Source organism: Argentina silus, assembly GCF_951799395.1.
Source record: "Argentina silus genome assembly, chromosome: 3".
NCBI classification, from domain to species: domain Eukaryota; kingdom Metazoa; phylum Chordata; class Actinopteri; order Argentiniformes; family Argentinidae; genus Argentina; species Argentina silus.
In genome coordinates, this window is record NC_139657.1 from 21,358,586 (window position 1) to 21,365,568 (window position 6,983).

Below are 6,983 nucleotides of genomic sequence, written 5' to 3' on the forward strand. Positions count from 1 at the left end.
GGGGCATATGCTGGTTGTTTTCTGAGCGGGGCGGCTGGGGTGGTGGCAGCGTTCTAGTGTGGAGAGAGAGAGAGACAAGGTCTGGGTAATAAGGTTCTCTAACCCCAGCAGCCGCCCTCCTACAGCTAATGACTGTAATTAAAGAGCCGAGCGCCACTGAGAGATCAATGACGTGGGATCAGACGAGACAGGACGTAGAAGAGACACAGCTACTGCACGGGGAGAAAGCCAACCGCACAACCCGCTTTACGATTAAAGACAGAGGGCAAGTGTGTGTGGTGTGTGCCGCTGTGTGTTGTGAGTGTAAGTCAATATTTTGGCATTATTTTGGGGGTATGTGGCTGAGACTGTGATGTCATTTCTGAAAGGTCTGGTTTGGTTTAAGACCAAAAATCCCCCAAGCAGGGGGACTGTAAACAATATTCTGTGAAAAGGAGGACACCAGGAAATATCGTACCATTGGGTGAAACAAACTGTGTGGAAGGGCAATTTACAGTCGATAAAACATGTGTGAAGAGCATGATGTTGGTTAAATGCAGAAGCCCAAATTGTGTGGAAGGGCAAGTTAGTTGAAGAAAACATGTAGCCTATATGGGAAATACAGAAGCCCAGACTTATTCAGCTAGTAAAATGCCAAAGACAGACACAAAATGTTGAAAAAGTTCCTTGTTTCTACAAGGTTATGAGGTGAAATCAGAGTGTGGGGATTTGGAGGCTTTACAGATGAGTCAGTGTGGAATAATGCATGTTATCAAGGCTTTGTCTGAATAAGAGAGTGTGGCTGGGGGGCACACACAGACACCCAAGACACATAGCTATGGTGACACCTCTACAGATCTGCATTTCAGGAGACAGCTTCAAGCCTGGGGCAGGAGAGGAAGACAAGGATTCATATCCTCACTGGGTATGGGGAGACAGTGCGAATGAGACAAAGAGATGAGAAAGAATAAGAAAGGGAGAAAAGGGCTAGAGACCAACAGAGAGAAAGAATGGAAAAAAAGACAAGAGAAAGAAAGAGATAGATGTGTAGAAGTACTGTAGAGACAGTACTGAGTAGGAAGTCATAAACACATGGATGGGTCTTTCCAGAGACACTGTCCAAGCAGCACTCCTGCCTGTTCCTCGGTCCTGGCTGGTTACCAGGCATTGCTGGGATTCCTGAAGCTAACCACCACTCCACCACTACACTGTGGTATGTACCTCTTCAACAGGCCTGCCTCCATGTCAAGACATGGTCTGACTCTACAAGGCCAAGGCCACAGATGAGCTCCATCTGATACTGACCAATCCCCCATTTGCTCCCCTGACCCTGCTCCTGCTGTCCTTTCCTTCCAGACCAAAGGAAATGGAAAGGCTGACAAACATGCCCTGCTCTCCTGACCAAACCAACATAAACAGACTCTAGTTCCTTAGGAATCCCAGTACTAACACCATTACCACCACAAGCAGCCCGCGGTGCTAACTACAAAACACCAAATGCTGTAAGCAGCAACACTATGTCAGTCTGTGAGTATACACATGAGAGGCAGCTGAAGCTGTAAGGGCCGTTTTAATAGGTCCCGCTTGGTCCATCAGCTACTGAACGGCTGTGATACTGGATCATTTGTGGAGACACAAGGACAGAAGTACAGTAGTCTCAGGTGGTATACAGGCCTGTATCTTGGTCGACCACCACCCACTTCATTATAAAGTTAGTTTTGCGCAATCTAACCCTCACCTTCACACTCCTTTTGCTAGTTTTCTCTCTCTCTCTCTCTCTCTCTCTCTCTCTCTCGACCTTTATCTACAGCTGTTGCCGGTGCACTGACCCCCTCCCGCATCTGTCGCACACCAGTCCTGGCTGAGGCCCACATTCACAACTTCATAATTAATCGCCCAGTGAGCACGCAAAAATTAAAAGGGAGGGCAATACCCAACAGCCACTACCACATTAACACGAACCAGCTGGACCTCATATTAGCCGTATAGTAGAGGTGATAATTAAAAATGATCTTGGCGGGTGGAAATTGGTCAGTTTGAGGATTAACTGCAACATAACTCACATGGATAAAAATGAATTGCACACTCCGGAGCCTGAGTGAGGATTAAATGCCACTCTTAATGGAGAAACTCTCATTCAAAAACAAAAACGCAAAGAATGGCATTAGAGGTGGAATGAGTGGGTCTGTAGTTTTTCAATTATTTGTTAACTTGAAGTCGGCTTCCAAACCCAAATCTTTTAAGAGAGCCATATATCATCCATCCATCAATTTCTGCAGAAGCACATTCAATTTGTGCTGAAATGATGCGTCAACTCATCTTCATTACGCTCAAAGTCTAAGAGATCCTCTTTTCATCATAAAGCAGAGTTGGACTAAACATTCTCCGTCAACATCGCGCTGATGGAAATAGGCATAAGCAACTTCTTCATGAAGTCTTAAATGGATGGCGTTTGACTAGCCTTACTTTGCCAGCCTCAATTACCAATGCAAGAAATAAATTAGACTTTCGCTTCTCAGGCTAAAATGAGTTTTGAATAGAAAGCATTTGACTAATATTTCCAAAGCAAGGAAGGTGAAGGTGACCCTGTATTCTTTGGGCCTTAAAGGTCCCTCCAGCTCCCTCCTTTTGCGCCTAGGGTGTCTGAGTATGTGGCCTGGGTGGGCAGGTTGACGTGTCTCCAATAAGCAGGCACAATCAAAAGCTCTCCTGTGTGTCAGCCCATCTGTTCAGCTCGGTTATGTGGCAAGAGAAGAGTGAGAGCGCTCAGCATTGTATTCTGTCTCACACACTGGCATACAGTTCTCATCTATGGCACCTTGGGGCTCCTGACAGCTAACACCAGTGTCATTCCTAACACTGCCTTTAGAACAGTAATGGGGATCATGTTTTCCTCAAGGCTGATTTTCTGAATAGTCCTCCCTCCCCAACACATATCATACTAACGTTCTCCCTCTCAGCTCTATCCCAGTGAAACATTAGTATTGCACACTCCCTGTGCATGACATCCTGTGAAGCATACAACCTCTCAACCAAGCAATTAAGTTATCTCCCTCCAGCCCTCCCTCTCTTTCCAGAACATGTGTGCTTTACAGATTTAAAGATATTCTCTCACTGACTCATGTGCAAACCTTTGAGAGAGTGTAGTCAGGATGGTGGTAGAGATGAAAGCCAGAATGGAGTGTGGGCAGTAGTCAGAGTATCAGCATGGGTTGGGAGTGGTGTGGAGTGAGGGCCATGGTAGGTTGAGAGCACTGTGGAGAGCATCGGCATAGAATGAAAGGTATAGTGTGGGTTGAAAGAGTGTCAAGGTTGTTTGAGATGTAAATGCTACCCTGCAGAGTCGGTTCAGGCCATAATGATGAGGTTGAAGTGCTGTAAGAGGACCCCTGCAGTATGGAGAGTTGATAGTGAAGGTAAAGCCCTGGATGGTGGTGAATCGCTGTTTCAGGGGCATGGGTGGGGCTGAGGGCCACTGAGCAGCAGTAAGGGGGGGAAAGCGTGAGAGCCCCCGCGGACACAGCCCACCCGGCCAGCCAGCTGCTGGTGAGGAAGCGTGAGAATTAATGTGATCTCACCTCATATGCCTGTCATTACCACACTAGCTTTGTTATCAGCTGTAACTGAGCTCAAGAGCATGGGGGAGGGGAAGGGAATGGAGTGGCAGAGGCTCAGTATGTACTTCAGTATGTGAAGTATAGGCAGCGACATGATGGAGCCTGAAGGGTACAGGATACAGTAGGTGGTGAGGGATGGGTTTGGGTCCAAGGGCAAGGGTAGCAGCCACATAAACCCAAGGGATGAGAACACTAGACCACTTCAGCATGACGCTACCGACTGGATAATCCCCCCCAACATAAAAAGACAATCTCCAATCTGAAGACAATCTCTATTCCTCAGAGCTAGCCTATAATGCTAAGCTGATGCCAAGCCCCACCTTACTTATCTACCCTTACCCCCACACACACAAATGTGTATTCAAGATAGAAAGAAAAATAGGTATGAGGGTACACATTGCACATTAATTAGGATTAAAAATGCCACGCCCTTTGTGGAGAGAAATTAAACATTTGAGTTCATCAGGTACTTTTCGGAAAGGGAGACACTATGACAGTAACAAACTATAGGGGGCAGGCATTGCCTTGCTTACCAGGATTATGGCTTTACTTCATAAATGAAAAAGATTAAGAGGTCAGTAATCCAGTTGAATGGAAACAAAGAGACAAAGGATGGATTCAACTACATACTGTATGACCTTAAAAACATTGCAGAACTCTTTGAAATGCCGTTTCAGATGCCAGCAGACCAGCTGGAGAACAGAAACTAAACTATCATTACAGAGGGGTCTGACTGACTCGGTATGAGAAATTAAACAAAAGGGAATTGAGAAAGAGGAAAGTTTCCAAATGTTGCAATACCAGATTTCATGGGACAAAAATAAGTGGAATGGACGTCATCACAAAAGTTCTCAGTTCCAGAACCATCACCAATTATGAATATGTTACAACATGTAAGTCATCAAGATGCATGTTATAATGTTGGATTTCCTTTATTTCACTGTTTTATACAGTATGACCATGGATTTGACTTTGATGAGGTTTGAGAATACCTATATGCTTGTATATTCATGACATGAATGGTAAATGTCTCCTCTTTAAATGCACTGAACTGAAAATCTATGATGAAGAAGTATGCCGTCTTTTTCAACCTTGCGAGGAGCACGAGAAAACATTTTATCACCACTCTCTTCCACACAGATAAGGTGTCGCTATTTATTCAGAGGGGAAGAGATAAACCCTGAATGAGGCATTGTGGGGCAGAGGGAGAGAGAGAGAGAGAGAGAGAGACCTGGTTTTCTGTTGCCTGTGTGTGTCCCTGTGAGCAGATGGCCCTTATTGGAAACCCAGCCCTGCTCTGTGAGGAGTTCAGGGGCTGACCCCCCCTACCAACCAACCCTGCCGGCCATCCTTCCTGCTTCCCCTTGCCCCCCACCAGGACTAATCCATTTCCACTATGAGAACGTTTGTTTAATGTCATTTACAGTAGGTCTGTATGTGAGGGGTCGGGGATGTAGGACTGAGAATAAAAGGGTGATTATAGACAGACACACAAGGCTGTACAGTGATCGCTGAGGGCAGAGCCAGGGACAGAGAGATACAGACTGACAGCACCACTCAAGAGATTCAACTGGGACATGAATGGGGCTACTGTCTCCATGTTCTCCACAGCAAAGACACAAAAAACTAACAGGAGGCATTACTCACTACCAATCAAAAGACACAAGAAAGCCTTTTCTTTCAGCTGCTGTGCACACACTCGCATCTAGAGCCAGGGGTGTGTTTGAGATACCGCGTCTGACTGAGATTGCCTGTGTGGAGGGGACCCACTTCTTAGTTACTGATCAGCTGCTCTACCGTTTATGAAATTACTACAGTGTGTGGAGTCATTATTCTGTCCTCCCAAACTACTGTCAGGATGTGGACCAGGTCATCTCAAGGTGTGCCTACCCCCTACCCCCATACACACACCCCTCTAAAAAAGAAAATAACCAGCAGTCAGATAAAATTATTGCAGCAATGAAAGTCAGTGAGTGAATAAATTAGTGGATGGTAATCTAGCTGCAAAAATAGGCACCTACAAATCTGCCTATGCTAATTTATATTGATGACAGATAACTTTCAACAACATTGTAAGGTGAGAGAGCCAGCTTTATCTCATACTGCGTACAAGCGTGATTACCGTTTGCATGATTCTAGAACTAAATGTGTGACTGTAGAGATGTATAAACCAGTTATGCATGTAACTCATTCTTTGAACGCATCACTTCAATGCTGGAGGAAAGAGTCCGAAATACAACCAGCATGACCTTAAAAGGTACAGACATTCTGATCTATCAATATGTATCGTCATATAACTTTTCTTTCACAACCAATGTAAAGCGAATCCGTGTCCCTCTCGCGCTATGTCTATTTAGACAGCAGCGCAGTTGCATATAACACTCTCTCGCTTGAAAATGCACCTTTTAGGCACGCATGAAATTACAATGGCATAATGTAAACCGATCCGAAAACCGCCTATACGCTTTTAAACGCGTACATGTAACATTGGATATAGGGCAAAGTGACTCGATCCGTTGTTATAATGGGAGAACACCCGTCATGTAGCCTGAACTCACCTTGGGTGAACAGTAGTTGCACAAACACGAGCCGTCCAGATTTCGAATCCCCCTTAAAAACAAAAAATAAGTCCCCGAGCAAAACGCATGTAAAGTTCACATTTTACTCTTCCCAGGCGCGCGGAGAGGGCTACACATAAAGGCACTATTCCGTAGAAAATACTGGGAACGGTTGCCAATTCTTACAGAAAGACGATACAGTTAACTCAACAAAAGAGTCCAGAAAATAGCAGGGACTTTCTCCACGCCCAGGTACCGGATCACATGATGATTCCAGGTGTGTTTCGTTTCGAGCTGTGGCTCAGTTGGCAACACACCTGAGATCCGCTCTCATCCGCCTCGAGTGACATTGCATGAGAAATTTGGAAAAATTCACCCTGAGGGAGAGACCGTAGCAACGACCGGGAAGAGAGGAAATATTCTCCTCCCCCTTCAAAAGACAGTTACAGACGATATGGTGACAAATATCAAGATATAAAAGCGAGCAACTAGGATATGCCGTTCGTTCACCACAGACTTTTGGAAGGAATTGACGTGACGTGTGCCATGAGTTCACATCTGGAATGCTTATTTCATGCAAATCTTAAAGTGGTTTTATTTTAATCCAGCAGATTAATGTCTAAAGAGCGATTAGGGCCGTTTCATTCCTCTGGTAAAAACCAACCATTCAGACCGTGCATTTGCTTGTCTCAACTTGTGTGGCTGCTAACAACTTCTATGTTAGACATGAAACCCCATCATAAGATGCATTTTAGACTTGAGAAATGTACAACTTTACTGGAAAGTAAAATACATATATTGATATAATGTATAGGCTATATATGTTCAG

The 6,983-nt window shown here is 45.0% G+C and overlaps 1 protein-coding gene across 1 annotated transcript in view; it reads right to left on the minus strand.

Annotated features, from left to right (window-relative positions):
• plxnb2b (plexin b2b) overlaps nt 1-6,366 on the minus strand; it is an 82,999-nt gene extending 76,633 nt beyond the window's left edge. Inside the window, exon 1 of the mRNA XM_083667103.1 lies at nt 6,155-6,366. The gene's annotated coding sequence lies outside the window, so the exon portion shown is untranslated. The remainder of the gene's footprint in view (nt 1-6,154) is intronic.
• Nucleotides 6,367-6,983: the final 617 nt, after the last annotated feature.